Source organism: Pseudophryne corroboree, chromosome 6 (assembly GCF_028390025.1).
Source record: "Pseudophryne corroboree isolate aPseCor3 chromosome 6, aPseCor3.hap2, whole genome shotgun sequence".
NCBI classification, from domain to species: domain Eukaryota; kingdom Metazoa; phylum Chordata; class Amphibia; order Anura; family Myobatrachidae; genus Pseudophryne; species Pseudophryne corroboree.
Window position 1 is genome coordinate 519,200,740 of NC_086449.1, and position 20,179 is coordinate 519,220,918.

Sequence of the window (20,179 nt, forward strand, 5' to 3'; positions counted from 1 at the left end):
GAGAGAGAGATCGTGGCACAATTACAATCGGAGATTAAGAATGGTCACAGAGAGAGTACTTACACACTGGGGAGTGATTCGCTGCGCATGTCCTGGTTACCAGCTCTGGGTTAGTCAATGATGAAAACCGTTGTGGAGAGAAGACTTTTGTGTCCCCAAGCCTATTTCAAACTATATTTATGTACTAGCTCAAGACATACTTCAATAGATACTATGTGTCCTCTTTCCATTGGTTAGGGGGTGGGACATGTACTGCACCTGGGATCATTGGTTAGTTCAAGAAATGGGCGATGGCTAGGACTTGTCAGTATTCTAAATTCCTCTCTTGGTTGTATTGGGGAAACCTATTGTTTGGATCTTCCAAACAAACTCTGTCTCTGTGCTTTGTTTACCCCCTGGTCACCTCTTTCAGTTGAGACAATGACATTTCAGCACTCCTTATTCTGGAGAGAAACCTGGACCTATTCATAAACAAAGGTGTAAGCCCTCTTCATAGAATCTCAAAGCTTAGTGTAAATAAGGCTATTTGTTTTCAGTCTGTGGGAAAAAAGGTGACTGAATTCCAGTCACCCACCCTGCATTTATGTATAATTTATTCTGAATGCAATTAATCTTATGTTCTACTTCTGTGCATAACCATGAGCAGGAACTATGCGAATCCCTCCCAACTGTCATAGGCACAACACCTATTCAATACCCCACAGCTGGACACCAAACACTACCCTCCAACCTTTGTATGAACCCTCCCAGCATGTAAAGGAGAATTTCTCAGGTCCAAGAACCGTTTTAAACTTACCATACTTGCTGACATTATTAAGGGGAATATTAACTATAAAACGCATTATATTGGTTAAATATGTAGCGATCGAGTCGCTCGCTAGTCGCACACAAACACCGCCGTAAATACCCATCTCCCTGCGCAGGCGACGTCAGAGCGTCTCCTACGCAACCTGAGGGGATGCGTACGCACGGGGGGGTCGGTGCGCGAGCAGCGGGCACGTGCATTGGGGTTAGTATAAGGCATCATAGGTCGCTATATTTTTCGACTTTGACAGTCCACCCTTTGGCAGTCATCAATAACTGCCACTTCCTAAAACAATTCAAACAGAAAAATATATGTCATCATGGAATACCTTTTTATGATTGGGTAGAGGGAGGAGAGGAGAAGGTGGGAAAGGTATGACCTAGTGAGATAGTAGAAGCATGTGTGTATGAATCCATGTTTGAGGGGTCATGTATCATCGTGCCGTACGTGTTTTAAATCAAGCTTCGAGGTATTGCGAAGTATACATTTGAATCCTTCTTATCCCATATTAAGGGTCTGTGGATGGGCTTTCAAACTCTACCGATCTCTTTTCGGCTTTTGGTTGCAACAAATGGGGAGCACATTTAGTTGATGATACATGAATGGGGGGATATGCGAGTGCTGATATCTGTGTCTATATTCCCTATCGACTACGTGTGTCATTACCTGAAGGTTGCAGAAATGAAGATAAGCAGTTATTATAAATGCAGTCATAAACTATGTGAGTTTAGTATGCATTTGATGATTGAGGTCTTGTCTTGTGTCTTGTCTTGATGTACATGTTGACTGTAGTCTCCCGATGCTTTTGCTATAAATGGCGGCAAAAGTTTTTCCATTGTCCAGAAAATTACAGTCTCTAAAATATTTGGGGCTATCGTAAAATTTAAAGTCACTAGGGATATTGGGGGTCTGTGGTATGGTCCATCGATGGTCTGTATAAAAGAGGTTGTCAAATTCTTCTTCCAAGCGGATGTCTTTGTACCTTGGAGGAAAACAAAGGAGAAACGGGTGAAAGAAACGGACCGTGGAATCCCATTTTCATCACAACATTGTCTCTATTGTTGGGTCATAAATCAAATTAGTTGTTTTTATTACAATGTCTTCGCTCCTCAAACTCATCACTCTGGTATTACCTTTACACTTCGTTAAAATCCGAACGCATCTAAATATCAGACCAATCAATATGACGGCACCCAGAATACACAAGAGAAATTTCCCTACATCCATAATAATACCTTGGGCCCATTCTCCTAAACCAGAGAACCAATTTCGTGGGTTCAACCATGACACCCAACTGGTCAGCTCATTACCCACAGCAGCGAGAGTGAGGTTGTGTTTCCTTCGGAACTCCCACTTTAATTGTAAAATGTCATCCATCTTTTGGTCTATGACCTCGGCCGGGTCCTCAGTGCTGTTTGTAATGTACGTGCAGCACTTTACTCCATATTGAGTTGCTAGGGTGACACAATACCCGCCTGTCACAGCTGTGAGATAATTGAGAATCATCCTATGCTGTACCAGTTCTGTTTTGTAGGCTTGTAACTCTCTCCCAGTATACCTGAACGTGTCGTCATACATTTCAGTGATATTGTCTAATAAATTTGCGAGCGCAGATATATACCTAAAGTTTATCACTCCCCTGGCGGTACGAGTGATATCCATCGCGAGGAGAAATTGAATCCCGGTGGATTCATGGATCAGATCAGAGGCATGATGCTCTGTCTTCTCTATCAGGTGCCTTTTAACGACGTGCTCGTAGTGAGTGTGAGTATAAGGAGCTTGGGCACCGCGGTGAATATCTTTCATTTTGGTATGGGATACAGTCATTACTTCAGGCAGTACTTTTCCAATATAACATAATCCTTCTGAGTTTGGGGCAAGCCACTTATATGCCTTCCTCCCGCATATGAAATATGCATCATCGGGGAGAACATATGGGACGGAGTATGTCATAACCATGTTACAAACTTTCCATGTGAAATCTCCTAACCCTAATTCTCCCATCTGTCTAGTACACATATCTGGTTGTATGATATGTGCACAGTATCCTGGTGATACTTCTCTAACTCGCATGGTCCTACTTCCTAGAGTGTACCTATACCGGAAATATTTTCCATTCTCGACTATCTGGCGTATAAGTTCTGTGTCTATAGGCATTCTGTCGGCTCTGTGTGAAAATGTCATGGTTTGATTACTCCGTGTCACTTCCCAATTTCCCGGCTTTCGGGGATTGGAAATGTTAAAGCAGACTAAGGATCTATCCACATGATATTGGTGGAGCTTCAAACTAGGAGGACTAGAGATATTAAACCTCTTGTCCACCGGCCTCCCACCACTTAACTCAAAGTACCTCTCCTACAGATAAAGGGAATGGTACTAGCCCTGATTTGCTATGACCTTGAGGTACTTGAGAGCATACCCAACAGTCTGTCTTTTTTAACACTTTACCCACTAATGAGTGATAGTCACCCAATGGATGCCGGTCCATGTTAATATTAAAACTGGACTGACATTTCTTGATGCACCCATCCTCAACTATGTTGTCGCAATGCCTACAGATGCAGTTTTCTCCAGCTAACAATCCTTCACAATTCCTTCTATTGTCAATGCTACCAGATCGTTTTCTGATACTCGCCTTTACTCGGTGATTATGTTGTTCTTGGAAATCTACGCCTCCGTTTCTGTCACCAGATTCCATTCTAGATCCTTTCTCGACCTCACTGGTACTCTCACCGAAACAGACTGCTCTGGTCAACATCATGGTCAACAGGAAAACACGGACTGCAGTCTCTTGGGGCGAGTCCATCTTACAGGAGGAGAAAGAGAAATTTGTAATGGGGGTACAAAAAAAATACTTTGAGGGGAAAGAAAAATGTTACGATGCTTTTGTCCTCTAGTCTTGTTGTTCTTCTTGCTCTGCTGTCATCTCAAAGGTGCTGTCTCTCAGTCTTCCAAACGAACATTCTGGTGATACAATATTCCTTCCAAACCAGCGATCTCTCTGTAAGGAGCAAAAATCTTGCATTACCATTTGTCTAACTGATGTGTGACATACCATCTTTAAAACATGAGAACATGAGAGAGAAGAGAGAAAAAAAAACAAACGAGAGAGAGAGAACAATTCATCACATTTTACATTAAACAACAAACAAAAAACATTGTCAGATCTACCGTTCACCATCAGGCTGTCACACCAACACATCCATCGGTATCTTTGCGCAGTCTCCCCCACCAGTATTTCCACACTCCACCTTTTTTGTGCCTGGCCAGGACACACCGATGTCGGTAGGTCACACTGGGGTTAGGTAGACTTCTGCAAAGACCAAGTAGCTATGTGATGTTTGAGTTCTGCCGATGAACGTCAGAGATGGGAAAAAGAAACATTTACAGATAAATTACAACGTTTACCCGGCCGTTCTTGTGCCTGCAAGGAACTGACCTCCCATTTCATTAACTGTAACCTCAGGCTTACTGTCAGTCCTAATGATCACCTTTCCTGATTGCATCTTATGGGTGTGGCCCAAACTTCTTCCTATATGATCCCTGATTACAATTTCGTGTGTATCATGACTCTGCTCACGTTCTTGTCTAGGGGGTCTGACTTTATGTGGGCTGTTACAGTTGCTGGCATAATGCCCTTCCCTTCTGGCCATCATAACACCTTATCACCTTTGACTTACCCACAGGGATCTGAGGCTTTTTACCTCCCTGTGCTTCCTTGTGCTTGGATACCTTGGTTATGTTGTTGTCTAGGGGGTTGATATGACTTTTGTTTACTTCTTGATCTACAATCTCTTGCAAAATGTCCCTCTTTGTGACAATGGTAACAAACTACCACATTTGAATTTCTCACAGCGGTTTGGGTTTTAAGCTGGTGTGGCTTCGTTGTCAGGGCTTGTCTACTGATTGTCATTTGCTTACTGCCCTGTGACTCCAAGTGTCTTTTGATGTTCCACTCGACAACGGCTGGGAAATATACTCCTAATTGTCGGTTGATCTGCTTAATACATTCCTGAATGTGTTCCTCCGTTTGAGGTACTTCTGTGTCTAATTGAAAATCAGTAATAAATTTTGCAGGGTCAACACTGGAGGGCAAACATGCCCTCAGCACTGTCCGCCAACCTTTGTTGGTGGGTTCTGTGGAGTTTCCTAGTTCTTTAATAAACCTCTGACATGCAACTAGATCTTTCCTAAGATCAGGGAATTCAGACATGATTGCTCTCAATTCCATCCGGGACCAGGGACGGCGCATTGCACTGTCCCTGGCGGGAATGATTCCCTGAGCGTCAGTTTTCCCATTGGGGACTGTGATCACCCTGACAGGACTAAATTCAATTACATCATCTTGTGTTGGTTCTACAATATGAGGTACATTTGTTTGTGCGTGATGCGTACGGTACCTGTGGACACGACCTCACCTGACCCTCCGTTAGGGGGTTTGATTACTGCCTTTACCGATTTGGTCGCGTCCACCTGGATGTCTTGTGTGATGGCTGCTGGAAGAGGTGCCGACATCGTGCTGGGCTCACTTTCTTGCTTGTAATCCTGAGGGAAGTTTAACATGGGGTGCGGACTTGCACAGGTTAACAGTTGTACATTTAACAGTTTTACTTTTATCATTGTTACATTTACTACTACCATAATTATTAATAGTTGCTAAGTGCATTTTTATCATACACCAGTGTGCCACTCTCTGTAACCATCTTTTCTCTCGTTGCCATATTTTTCTTACCACAGTGAGAGTCAGCTGTGCAAGCTAATCCTCCTTGTATTTCACTTTCCCGTTGCCATAACTGTAAACAATCATAATATTTGATCCGTCTCTTTGAAGGTTTAATGAGACATATCATTCTCCTTAGATTTTGTAACACCTCTGGGCTAAAACTGCCTACCCGTGGGAACTTTTCCCCATCATGTACAGTCATTCTTTCCCATTCATCGCACAAAACCTCTGTGTGTGAACCGTATTTCTCACACATGATATACCTTGCCGACCCTGTTGGCCGGTTTACTAAGTCAACCCGAACCGAGGTTGATCGCCCCCTACCTGAACAACTGGCCCCCCATCTTTGCAGGTGTTGCACTACCTCTGACCTTAATCAGGGTTTTCAGTGAACCCTTACAAAAACCAAGATGTCCGGGGCAGGCCGGCGGCGGAAGTTTACAGAGTACTCCACTCACTCGCCCACGTTGACCGATACGCCCACACACTGCCCTAGCGCTGGCGTACTCAACCTAGGGCCCCTGCGACCTGAACCTCTATTTACTGGAACATGTGGGTGTGATCCGAAGAGCACTTAACCCTTTCCAGTAACTATTGGTTGTTGGATAGTTCCCGAGTGACCAGCGAACCTCCCTTAAAATAAAAAAATTACACAAATCACGTTAGAATGTACAAATAGCGTTTATGACCCCTCTAGCGTACGCAAACGGTACTGGGTCAAGTTACTAACTAATGCACACAATTACGTGCGGTACAATCGTACTGCACACAAGCAACTAATCTTATGTGCGGAACGACCAGTGGAATCGAAAATTGTGGCTGCGAATTCCTTCAGCCGGAGCTTAATGGCCTATATGGGTACCGCACCAACCCTTCCTGGTGTTGTGCTTCTTGACTCTATCTATAGCGGACTTCCTAGTCTGCTGTACCTGGACCTCCTGGTCCGTGACCTCCTGGTCTGTGCTACAGTAGACCTCTTGGTCTGCTATACTCTAATGCTCCTATATATGTTTAACAAGGGATGCCTCCCAAGCCACCGTGCCGTCACTGACACGTATGTTCCTCACGAGAACTCGATGATTTCCTGTGGTTCCACCCAAAAATGAGAAAATACTTATATATGTATACACACCACTTTCACCTCATGTACTCTTTACTTTCGTTTCTGCGCAGAAATCCCTTTCATTCAGTATCGCAGTTTAGTCCAGAGGAGTTGCAACTAGAGAAGGATCTATTAGCTTAAAATTTTGGACACTGAGACTGATTTGCGCTATTATCGCGTTTCCTCCTTATCGCCTACTAAAACAATACTATCGTGTGATTTGTATTACGTGGGCGTATCCGTACGCTTCCGTTGCGTAATATACGCTCCGTGCGTCGACCCTTGCAACGCGTACGTTCGCCCTGTCCCTTGTTAGAGACACGTGTACGCAGGCCATATATGTCCACAGAAATACAATTAACACGTTTATATCAATGTACATGATCTTTAACTGTAATCATCTACTGAACACCACACAGAACTTCCTTGTATCTTAGGCAAGCCGTGTGCGTGTTTTACAATTTACTCCTTAACGTATTATTTTTACTTTTAACTTACCAATAGCAACCACTCTTTCTCAGCACGTTATCAATTATAAATGGCAAACAGGAGAGTGAGACGTGAAACTACACAATTGAAAAGAAATACAGATGTATGCTTGCGTGCGTACGCAAAACAGAAATAAACAGGTTTTAAAAAATAATAGCGTATTGTTCTTACCTTCCGGTTCCGGATTCCACCCCAGCACTCCTACAGTGTAGCGTAACAGACGCTTATCTAGTCAGCACCACTGTACCCCTCACCAATACGGATACGAAAGGACACTGCTTTCCCGCCCTTTGCTGACAGATAAAGTCTGTTTGCACTAGTGTGGATATGTGGAGGGAGGATGAGGCCCCAATTGATAATGGTGATATATTATCTTATTACATTCACTATAAAATGGGTAGGAGACTCAGTACGCAATTGGCGTATGGGGTAACGTAAGGGTACGCACTTAGCGTAGCAGACGCTCAGCCGTGATCGAGACGCACGAGCGACATGCTCGCTCACAGCTTTACGCTTGGTGTCGAACACGCTATAGGCGGCCGACTACCGTAATGATACGCTACTAGCGTAGCGGACGCTGTGACCGCGAGGGGAACACGAGCGGCGCAGACGCTCACGGGATGACACTCAGTAAACCTTGTATGCAACACACTATGATTGAGTTTGTATTGTAAACCTTACAACTGAAATACTGCACCGATATAACGCTGCTTAACCTTGCTAGTGTAAATGCTGTTTGAGCGATTAAGTCGCTCTGAATACCCTCTGCAATGTAATAAACACACAATACCTTGCTAAGGCTCCAAAACCTTTACTAACAGGATTAAGTTATATTAAAAGGGGAAATACAGTTGACAATTCATACACTACAAGCTAACATCAATATCTAACAAAATAACTACACATAAATACACAATAGCAGCACAATAGCAAATAATAACATACAATGAGAGAGAGAGAGAGAGAGAGAGAGAGAGAGAGAGAGAGAGAGAGATCGTGGCACAATTACAATCAGAGATTAAGAATGGTCACAGAGAGAGTACTTACACACTGGGGAGTGATTCGCTGCGCATGTCCTGGTTACCAGCTCTGGGTAGGTCAATGATGAAAACCGTTGTGGAGAGAAGACTCTTGTGTCCCCAAGCCTATTTCAAACTATATTTATGTACTAGCTCAAGACATACTTCAATAGATACTATGTGTCCTCTTTCCATTGGTTAGGGGGTGGGACATGTACTGCACCTGGGATCATTGGTTAGTTCAAGAAATGGGCGATGGCTAGGACTTGTCAGAACTCTAAATTCCTCTCTTGGTTGTATTGGGGAAACCTATTGTTTGGATCTTCCAAACAAACTCTGTCTCTGTGCTTTGTTTACCCCCTGGTCACCTCTTTCAGTTGAGACAATGACATTTCAGCACTCCTTATTCTGGAGAGAAACCTGGACCTATTCATAAACAAAGGTGTAAGCCCTCTTCATAGAATCTCAAAGCTTAGTGTAAATAAGGCTATTTGTTTTCAGTCTGTGGGAAAAAAGGTGACTGAATTCCAGTCACCCACCCTGCATTTATGTATAATTTATTCTGAATGCAATTAATCTTATGTTCTACTTCTGTGCATAACCATGAGCAGGAACTATGCGAATCCCTCCCAACTGTCATAGGCACAACACCTATTCAATACCCCACAGCTGGACACCAAACACTACCCTCCAACCTTTGTATGAACCCTCCCAGCATGTAAAGGAGAATTTCTCAGGTCCAAGAACCGTTTTAAACTTACCATACTTGCTAACATTATTAAGGGGAATATTAACTATAAAACGCATTATATTGGTTAAATATGTAGCGATCGAGTCGCTCGCTAGTCGCACACAAACACCGCCGTAAATACCCATCTCCCTGCGCAGGCGACGTCAGAGCGTCCCCTACGCAACCTGAGGGGATGCGTACGCACGGGGGGGTCGGTGCGCGAGCAGCGGGCACGTGCATTGGGGTTAGTACAAGGCATCATAGGTCGCTATATTTTTCGACTTTGACAGGGTATTTACGGCGGAGTTTGTGCACGCATGGAGAGCTATCAAAACACATTACATATTTAATCCAAATAGTGCACAATGTACACATAGTCTCCTTACACCACATCAGAAAGTTATAGCTGTTTAAATGGTTGCAGAACAAAGGGATTCACCTTTGCAGGATAAGGGGGGACAGACTAAGGTTATAAGGTGATGTTTGGTATCCAGCTGTAGGGTATTTTAAGGGAAACATTCCGGTGTTGGTCTGCGGAAGATCGCATGTTCCTGCTGATAGTTATGTGCAGAAATAGAATATAGATATAAACTGTATTTACTGTATATGATGTATGCGGGGGGAATCCAGAGGAGACCACCCACAAGAGCAGTTAAGAAAGACATTGCCCACCTATTCAAACAGACCTATGACCTCTCCTGTACTGTAAATGACCATCCCTGTCTCCAATGGACAAAGGGATTACAGTATCCATTGTGTTATGTTTTGGATGAAGTGAATAAAGAGAGCCTGCAGCAGGCTTGGTCACACAAAGACTCACAAACGTTATCTATTTGATTAACGGAGGACTGGACCAGGAAGCGCAAGCGAATATTCTTACGTATGTACATTGACTGTAGCCATTTACTCTGTTGTATTGTAGTGTATGAATTGTATTGTTAACCCCCTTTCAGATATATTACTCTGTGGTGTCGGAACCCAGTGTTTAACTACAAATCGGTGTTGTGTCCTCTTTTCCCTGCTAGGGTTTAAAGTGTATTACATTGCCTAACTGTATAAGATTCAAAAGTGTATTAATAAGGTGTGTACGCGCTGCAGGTACTTTGTACCGTCAGCACTGCATAAGGTGTAAAGTGTAATATCATTGCACTGCATTGCTGCATAAGGTTTAAAGTGTAATAGCATCACACTGCACTGTTGCATAAGGTTTAAAGTGTATGCATTATTGTATTGATTATCTGTATAAGGTTTAAGGTGTATCAATTGAGTGTGTACGCGCTGCGTGTGCTTTGTACCCTCAGCGCGGCATTTGTACGCAGAGTCCGTACGTGGTACGGAACTCAATACGCAAATAGCGTAAAAAGGTATATAGAGTGAATATTAAGTTTAGCGGCCGTAGCGGCTCCATGGTAAAAGTGTGTTATAAGGTATAGCTTTATGGTTTAAGATAATATCGACATTATCACCCCACTGGGGCGGACTCCCTTAGCGGAGCCCCAGCGTCATGCGGTGGATTTTGTAGAGGCCGGGGAGGATTTCTGTTCCTGGGAACTAGCTGTGTTGTGCAGCTTCTTTCCTCTGCCCTTACCTCTGGCAAGAAAGGACGCACCTCGTACTGCATCTGATAATGTGGTGCTTTCTTAGGCTGTGAGGGAATATAAGGCAAAAATTTTGATTTACCAGCTGTAGCTGTGGAGAACAGGTCCGAGAGACCTTCCCCAAACAATTCCTCCCCCTTGTAAGGTAAAACCTCCATATGCCTCTTTGAGTCGGCATCACCTGTCCATTGCCTGGTCCATAGGACTCTTTTAGCAGAAATCGACATAGCGTTGATTCTAGAACCCAGTAGGCCAATGTCTCTGAGCATCTCTCATATATAAGACAGCATCGTTAATATGACCCCGGGTCAATAAAATGGTACCCTTATCCAGGGTATCCATTTCCGTCGATGAGGTACCTATCCACGCTGCTACAGCGCTACAAACTCCAGCCGACACTATTGCCGGTCTGAGTAAGGTACTAGAATGTGTGTAAACGGACTTTAAGGTAGCCTGCTGTTTGCGATCAGCAGGATCCCTGAGGGTAGCCATATCTTGGGATAGCAGCTTTACTCTTTTGGATCAGCGTGTCCACGCTTTCTCCCCCCCCCCCCCTTGGGGAAGATTCTCACCGTATCCTGTCCTTAGCGGGAAAGGATACACCCTAAGAATACTTTTGGGAATCTGCAGTTTCTTGTCTGGGGATTCCCAAGCCTTTTCAGTAACTCGTTCATGAGATGGGGGAAAGGTTACCTCAAGTTTCTTTACCCTATACATGTGTACCCTCGTGTCAGGGACAGGGGGTTTCTCTGTGATATGCAAAACATCTTTTGTTACAATAATCATATATTGAATACTATTTGCCAATTCTGGCTGTAACTTTGCATCATCGTAGTCGACACTGGAGTCAGAATCCGTGTCGGCGTCAGTGTCTACTATTCTGGATAGTGGGCGCTGTTGAGACCTCGGAGGTCCCTGTGACATAGGGGAAAGGCAGGGTTTGACGCCTGTACATTCCCTAGACTCAGTGCAATAAATTGACATTAGCACTAGAACATTCCACATATCCAACCAGTCAGGTGTCGGTGTTGCCGACGGAGACACCAGTCATTAACTCCACCTCCTCCCTATGAGAGCCTTTTACCTCAGACATGCCGACACACGCGTACCGACACCATACACTCAGGGAATCCTCTTATCTGAAGACAGTTCCCCCACAAGGCCCTTTGGAGAGACAGAGAGAGAGTATGCCAGCACACACTCAGCGCTATATGACCAAGGAAAAAAACAAACAATATGTTTACCCAGATAGCGCTGTAATCTTTATTTTTGCGCCAAATTATGTGCCCCCCCGCCTTCTTTAAAACCCTCTTTCACTGTGGATAAGCAGGGGAGAGTCCGGGGAGCTTCCTCTCAGCGCTGTGCTGTGGAGAAAATGGCGCTGGTGAGTGCTGAGGAAGAAGCCCCGCCCCTCAGCGGCGGGCTTCTGTCCTCAGCTCAGTTCAGATTCCACTGGAACTGAGCTGAACACTGCTGATCTGCTGGAGGGTCACACATCTATATGAACCCTTGTTAGACCTGTGTATTTGAACTTGTCAGTCAAGCATTTGAAATAAAAGGCCCAATCTATTTTTCATCTATATATCCCACTGATGTGTGGGTAGTATTCAAGTATCCTGAACGCCTATGTGTTAATTCATGTGACAGTCTATCAATTTTTATCAAGCATTCGAGATATACCCCTGATGAAGTCTTTGAGCAAGACGAAACGCGTTGGGTTTTTCTATTTGTCACACCAATCTCCAAACTTGCTATAAGGAGAAGGAGGAGTCTGTAAAAGTTATTCTACTTGTCCTCTGTATAATTGTTCGGTGTCATTTGTTAAGGATGGATACTTAATTCATTGTACCATTGCTTGTGTTTTTATGTTTTAATAAATTTTATATGGAACATGTTAATGTGATTTTTATGCTCTAAAATATTGAGCAAACATATATTAATATACGTCTAGAGATTCCTGCTGAATCCTATTTATTATTGGGAGGAAATACATCCCAAAGGCGCCTATTCCTCTATTGCTACATATATATATATATATATATATATACACACATATATACACACACACACACACACACACACACACACACACAGTGCCTAGCTGTATATATCATCTTTTGCCAGAAATTGAGGTTATATTGCTGCCCAGGGCGCCCCCACTGCACCCTGCACCCTTACAGTGACTGCCGTTTGTGTGTGCTGTGTGGGAGCAATGGCGCACAGGTTAACTGCTGTGCGTTACCTCAGTGAAGATCCTTCTGCCGCCTCTGAAGTCTTCTTTCTTCTCATACTCACCCGGCTTCTATCTTCCGGCTCTGTGAGGGGGACGGCGGCGCGGCGCCGGGACGAACTCCAGGGTGAGACCTGTGTTCTGAATCCCTCTGGAGCTAATGGTGTCCAGTAGCCTAAGAAGCAGAGCCTTGAAACTCACAGAAGTAGGTCTGCTTCTCTTCCCTCAGTCCGTCGATGCAGGGAGTCTATTGCCAGCAGGCTCCCTGAAAATAAAAATCCTAACAAAATACTTTCTGACAGGAAACTCAGGAGAGCTCCCTGTAATGCACCCAGTCTCCTCTGGGCACAGTATCAAACTGAGGTCTGGAGGAGGGGCATGGAGGAGCCAGTGCACACCTATACCTAAAGTCTTTCCTAAAGTGCCCATGTCTCCTGCGGAGCCTGTCTATCCCCATGGTCCTTACGGAGTCCCCAGCATCCTTTAGGACGTAAGAGAAACATAGTAAGACTATAAAAATAAAATAATAAAAGCTTCAGGCTGCTATTAACTGCAGCCGTGACCATGGTCCAGCTCTTGCCGCACCAAACAATAAACTGATTTGACAGTCAGTGGGCGGGATTATATGGAGAAGCCCAGAAAGCTTGTGACTGTTTGGTGCCATTTCCGCTGTCACTCCGGAATATCCCAATGTTCTCCTGTGGATAACCTGTGGACCCAGCCGGAGAAAGGGTGGAATAGAAACCGCGTGCCGCGTTGTGACCAAGGGACTGGCGCTATCACTCCTGACTGCAGGAGGGATTGGGATAACCTGTTGGAGGGCCAGAGCCTTGCATGGGTCCGATGGGGGTGTGTGTGTGTGCAAAAGAATTGAGGCGGGCGTATCTGGAAATGAGAAAGCGTACCTGTGAGAGACCACTTTTTGTACCCAGGCGTCTGTGGTTGTCAGGCGCCAGGTATGTGCGAACTGAAGAAGTCTGCCTTTCACACTGGTGTCTCCCAGGAGGAGGCTCGCCCCCATAGGCTGAGGACTTGTCATCAGGCTTGGAAGGTGGGCGACTTGCAGCCCAGGTTTGTTTGGGCCTGGGTTTGGTAGTCTTTGTGGAAGCCATTTGTCTAGGGAAGGACTGACTTTAAGCTTTACCTTGTGGGTGAAAGGAGCGAAAGGTGGGGGCCCAAGCCAGTGGAGTAGGGGCCGAGGGCAGAAAAGCCATTTTGGCTGCTGCCAGTGTAGCCCAATTTTGTCAAATTCTGCTCTAAATATGATATCTCCAGTGAAAGGCAAGAATTCCAAAGCTTTACTGCAATCCATGTCTGATTTCCAGGATCATTGTCCGAGGTAGCAGGCGACCATTGAGGTAGCAGACACCTTGGAAGACAGAAGAACAGCATCCAGAGCCTCTCTGATTTCAGCTATGTAACAGAATCTCCTGTGAAAAATCTGAGGTAAGTCCTCAGCCCAGTGTTCAATTGCTTTGGCCACCCAGGCAGCGGCCAAGGTAGGTCTAGCAAGAGCTAGCACCTGTAAGGGAATATACAGACTTGAGACAAGCTTCAATCCTCCTATATGTAGTCTCCTTTAGGGTAGAAGCTGAAGGGATAGGTAGGGTGGAGGATTTATCCAAACGGGCTATATAAGAATCTAGTCTCCCACTTGGCATAGTCAGCTGTTGGAACTGGGTCGAAAGAAGTCTGTCGCTTAGGGAGCAGAAACTTTTTACCAGGATTATTCCAGGCTTCACGATGGAGCTCCATAAGATGCTCAGCTGAGGAAATTCATCTTTCACTACCTTTTGACTCTTAAATAGCTGAGACTTTTTAGACGCGGGAGCAGGCTCCTTGTCCTCAATTTGAAAGATATATTTGACAGCTCTTAAAAGGGCACATACATCCATGGGAGACAGACGTTCCTACCCTCCCGAGGGAGACTCAGAGCGAGACATCAGCTTCCTCTGCCTCACCAGATGCCACTGAATCAATATGTGTAGATTGAGAGAAGGGAACAGTACGCCTAGTGGCATTAGAGGGCAAGGGTCTGCCACCCTGCAAGATCTGTTGGGAAGCTGTGGAAGTTTGTGCTAGTAAGTGAAGAGCACATCCATCCAAGTGTGAGGCATGGCTGGGACTGGTATAGCCTGAGGCATCGGTATGGCAGGATACACATGCTGAGGAGATGTCGTATGGGGAGTAACCAAAGGGGCTGCCAGGTGGGCAGCAATCTGACCCAGTAACTGTAAAAAGGAAGCCCAGTTCTTGCACAGGGGCTGGAGGCACTGGGTGAAGAGATATATAACAAGCTGTACATAAATCATCCTGTACAATGTTCTGAGGGGATAACCCTGCAAAATAGGACCTGCAGGAGACATAGGGTGCATACACACGGTGAGATTCGGACTTATCCGATTCTCACCGTGCGACAGGGGGCCGGGTCGGCACTTAGCCAGTATCGCAAGCACATAATAACTGTGCTTGCGATGCTGGCTATGTGCGATTTCAATCCTGACTATCTTTTCTATAGAGATAGTCAGGATTGACTTGCCTGCACAGCCTATTTTTTCTTCCGATGCCGACCGCGCGGGGCCGCGCATCGGCATCGGATCGGGATCGCAAGGTGACTGTCACCTTGCGATCTGCACTATATTTTCTTCCGATTCTGACTATATAGTCAGAATCGGAAGAAAATATCTTACCGTGTGTACACACCTTTGCATTAGCCTCTTTGTGACCTTTGCATTTGCCAGACACAGCTGCACAGTAAGTATAGCACACAATATGGCAACAGGTAGCATGCAACCAGGACACTACTGTAACTAACTTCACCAGCTGTGAATAATGTAAAATCCCTTAAACATCTTAGGGCGAAAGGGTAGGAAACAAGGGACAAACCACCACCACCAGACAATGCAGAATACAATTTAAATACACTGCAATGGGCCTTAAATAAACTACAGAGCCACAGTGGCAGGCAGGATATAGCGCTGTATAAGCTGGCTCCTTCGAGGGGTTTACAGGGAGACTGGACCCAGCGTTCCCGAGACCTGTAGCTGCAACTGAAAATGGCTGCCATGGATCTCTGGGGAGGAGGAACAGCTCAGTGGAGGGAAAAACCGCAGTGGAATGGCACCGTGAGCTGGGGGAGGGTCCTCGGGCAGAGAGCTGGCCTCCCCTATGCTGGCGTTACCCATGGGAATGTTGGCCTCTGTTAAAGAGAGTTAACATGCGTCAGTAAAAAGCTGCTGGTCTAGTGGAGCCCTGGACGAACCGGGGTCCACACCATCTACTCCGGTCCGTCTCCAGGAACTGGGGGAAGGACTACATAGAAGACGCGCTTTACCTGTCCCCCCAGTGCCGGCTCGCAGTCCTGGGGTCCCCCGTGGGAGCTGTGCTAGCCATGTTCCCCTGCTGGAAGCACATGACCTGTGGCCGGCGTTTTGGCAGCGAGTGTTGGAGCAGCAGCGTTGGCGTCCCCCGGGAAGCCTAGCGCTGCTGCTCAGTTGCAGGACAATAGAAAAATAAGAATTTACTTACCGATAATTCTATTTCTCATAGTCCGTAGTGGATGCTGGGGACTCCGAAAGGACCATGGGGAATAGCAGCTCCGCAGGAGACTGGGCACAAAGTAAAAGCTTTAGGACTAGCTGGTGTGCACTGGCTCCTCCCCCTATGACCCTCCTCCAAGCCTCAGTTAGGATACTGTGCCCGGACGAGCGTACACAATAAGGAAGGATTTTGAATCCCGGGTAAGACTCATACCAGCCACACCAATCACACCGTACAACTTGTGATCTGAACCCAGTTAACAGCATGATAACAGAAGGAGCCTCTGAAAAGATGGCTCACAACAACAATAACCCGATTTTTGTAACAATAACTATGTACAAGTAATGCAGACAATCCGCACTTGGGATGGGCGCCCAGCATCCACTACGGACTATGAGAAATAGAATTATCGGTAAGTAAATTCTTATTTTCTCTAACGTCCTAGTGGATGCTGGGGACTCCGAAAGGACCATGGGGATTATACCAAAGCTCCCAAACGGGCGGGAGAGTGCGGATGACTCTGCAGCACCGAATGAGAGAACTCCAGGTCCTCCTCAGCCAGGGTATCAAATTTGTAGAATTTAGCAAACGTGTTTGCCCCTGACCAAGTAGCTGCTCGGCAAAGTTGTAAAGCCGAGACCCCCTCGGGCAGCCGCCCAAGATGAGCCCACTTTCCGTGTGGAATGGGCTTTTACAGATTTCGGCTGTGGCAGGCCTGCCACAGAATGTGCAAGCTGAATTGTACTACAAATCCAACGAGCAATCGTCTGCTTAGAAGCAGGAGCACCCAGCTTGTTGGGTGCATACAGGATAAACAGCGAGTCAGATTTTCTGACTCCAGCCGTCCTGGAAACATATTTTCAGGGCCCTGACTACGTCCAGCAACTTGGAATCCTCCAAGTCCCTAGTAGCCGCAGGCACCACAATAGGTTGGTTTAAGTGAAATGCTGAAACCACCTTAGGGAGAAATTGAGGACGAGTCCTCAATTCTGCCCTGTCCGTATGAAAAATTAGGTAAGGGCTTTTATAGGATAAAGCCGCCAATTCTGATACACGCCTGGCTGAAGCCAGGGCTAACAGCATTACCACTTTCCATGTGAGATATTTCAAGTCCACAGTGGTGAGTGGTTCAAACCAATGTGATTTTAGGAATCCCAACACTACATTGAGATCCCAAGGTGCCACTGGAGGCACAAAAGGAGGCTGTATATGCAGTACTCCCTTGACAAACGTCTGAACTTCAGGAACAGAAGCTAGTTCATTTTGGAAGAATATCGACAGGGCCGAAATTTGAACCTTAATGGACCCTAATTTGAGGCCCATAGACAGTCCTGTTTGCAGGAAATGCAGGAATCGACCCAGTTGAAATTCCTCCGTAGGGGCCTTCCTGGCCTCGCACCACGCAACATATTTACGCCAAATACGGTGATAATGTTGTACGGTTACATCCTTCCTGGCTTTGATCAGGGTAGGGATGACTTCATCCGGAATGCCTTTTTCCTTCAGGATCCGGTGTTCAACCGCCATGCCGTCAAACGCAGCCGCGGTAAGTCTTGGAACAGACATGGTCCCTGCTGGAGCAGGTCCTGTCTTAGAGGTAGAGGCCACGGGTCTTCCGTGAGCATCTCTTGAATTTCCGGGTACCAAGTCCTTCTTGGCCAATCCAGAGCAACGAGTATAGTCTTTACTCCTCTCCTTCTTATGATTCTCAGTACTTTTGGTATGAGAGGAAGAGGAGGGAACACATACACTGACCGGTACACCCACGGTGTTACCAGAGCGTCCACAGCTATTGCCTGAGGGTCCCTTGACCTGGAGCAATATCTGTCCAGTTTTTTGTTGAGGCGAGACGCCATCATGTCCACCTTTGGTTTTTCCCAACGGTTTACAATCATGTGGAAGACTTCTGGGTGAAGTCCCCACTCCCCCGGGTGAAGATAGTGTCTGCTGAGGAAGTCTGCTTCCCAGTTGTCCACTCCCGGAATGAACACTGCTGACAGTGCTATCACATGATTTTCCGCCCAGCGAAGAATCCTTACCACTTCCGTCATTGCCCTCCTGCTTCTTGTGCCGCCCTGTCTGTTTACGTGGGCGACTGCCGTGATGTTGTCCGACTGGATCAATACTGGCTGACCCTGAAGCAGAGGCCTTGCCTGACTTAGGGCATTGTAAATGGCCCTTAGTTCCAGGATATTTATGTGAAGTGACGTTTCCATGCTTGACCACAAGCCCTGGAAATTTTTTCCCTGTGTGACTGCTCCCCAGCCTCTCAGGCTGGCATCCGTGGTCACCAGGACCCAATCCTGAATGCCGAATCTGCGGCCCTCTAGGAGATGAGCACTCTGTAACCACCACAGGAGAGACACCCTTGTCCTTGGAGACAGGGTTATCCGCTGATGCATTTGAAGATGCGATCCGGACCATTTGTCTAGCAGATCCAACTGAAAAGTTCTTGCGTGGAATCTGCCGAATGGAATCGCTTCGTATCGTAAGAAGCCACCATCTTTCCCAGGACCCTTGTGCACTGATGCACTGACACCTGGCCTGGTCTTAGGAGTTTCCTGACTAGGTCGGATTACTCCCTGGCTCTCTCTTCCGGGAGAAACACCTTTTTCTGTACTGTGTCCAGAATCATCCCTAGGAACAGCAGACGTGTCGTCGGAATCAGCTGCGATTTTGGAATATTTAGAATCCATCCGTGCTGTCGTAGTACTATTTGAGATAGTGCTACTCCGACCTCTAACTGTTCTCTGGACCGTGCCCTTATCAGGAGATCGTCCAAGTAAGGGATAATTAAGACGCCTTTTCTTCGAAGAAGAATCATCATCATTTCGGCCATTACCTTGGTAAAGACCCGGGGTGCCGTGGACAATCCAAACGGCAGCGTCTGAAACCGATAGTGACAGTTCTGTACCACAAACCTGAGGTACCCTTGGTGAGAAGGGCAAATTGGGACATGGAGGTAAGCATCCTTGATGTCCAGAGACACCATGTAGTCCCCTTCTTCCAGGTTCGCTATCACTGCTCTGAGTGACTCCATCTTGAACTTGAACCTTTTTATGTAAGTGTTCAAGGCTTTCAGATTTAAAATGGGTCTCACCGAGCCGTCCGGCTTCGGTACCACAAACAGCGTTGAGTAATACCCCTTTCCCTGTTGTAGGAGGGGTACCTTGATTATCACTTGCTAGGAATACAGCTTGTGAATGGCTTCCAATACCGCCTCCCTGTCGGGGGTAGACGTTGGTAAAGCAGACTTCAGGAACCGGCGAGGGGGAGACGTCTCGAATTCCCATTTGTACCCCTGAGATACTACCTGCAGGATCCAGGGGTCCACTTGCGAGTGAGCCCACTGCGCGCTGAAATTCTTGAGACGGGCCCCCACCGTGCCTGAGTCCGCTTGTAAGGCCCCAGCGTCATGCTGAGGACTTGGCAGAAGCGGGGGAGGGCTTCTGTTCGTGGGAAGAAGCTGTCTGTTGCAGTCTTTTTCCCTTTCCTCTGCCCCGGGGCAGATATGAGTGGCCTTTTGCCCGCTTGCCCTTATGGGGACGAAAGGACTGAGCCTGAAAAGACGGTATCTTTTTCTGCTGCGAGGTGACTTGGGGTAAAAAGGTGGATTTCCCAGCCGTTGCCGTGGCCACCAGGTCCGATAGACCGCCCCCAAATAACTCCTCCCCTTTATACGGCAATACTTCCATATGCCGTTTGGAATCCGCATCCCCTGACCACTGTCGCGTCCATAATCCTCTTCTGGCAGAAATGGACATCGCACTTACTCTTGATGCCAGAGTGCAAATGTCTCTCTGTGCATCTCGCATATATAGGAATGCATCCTTTAAATGCTCTATAGTCAATAATATATTGTCCCTGTCCAGGGTATCAATATTTTCAGTCAGGGAATCCGACCAAGCCACCCCAGCACTGCACATCCAGGCTGAGGCGATTG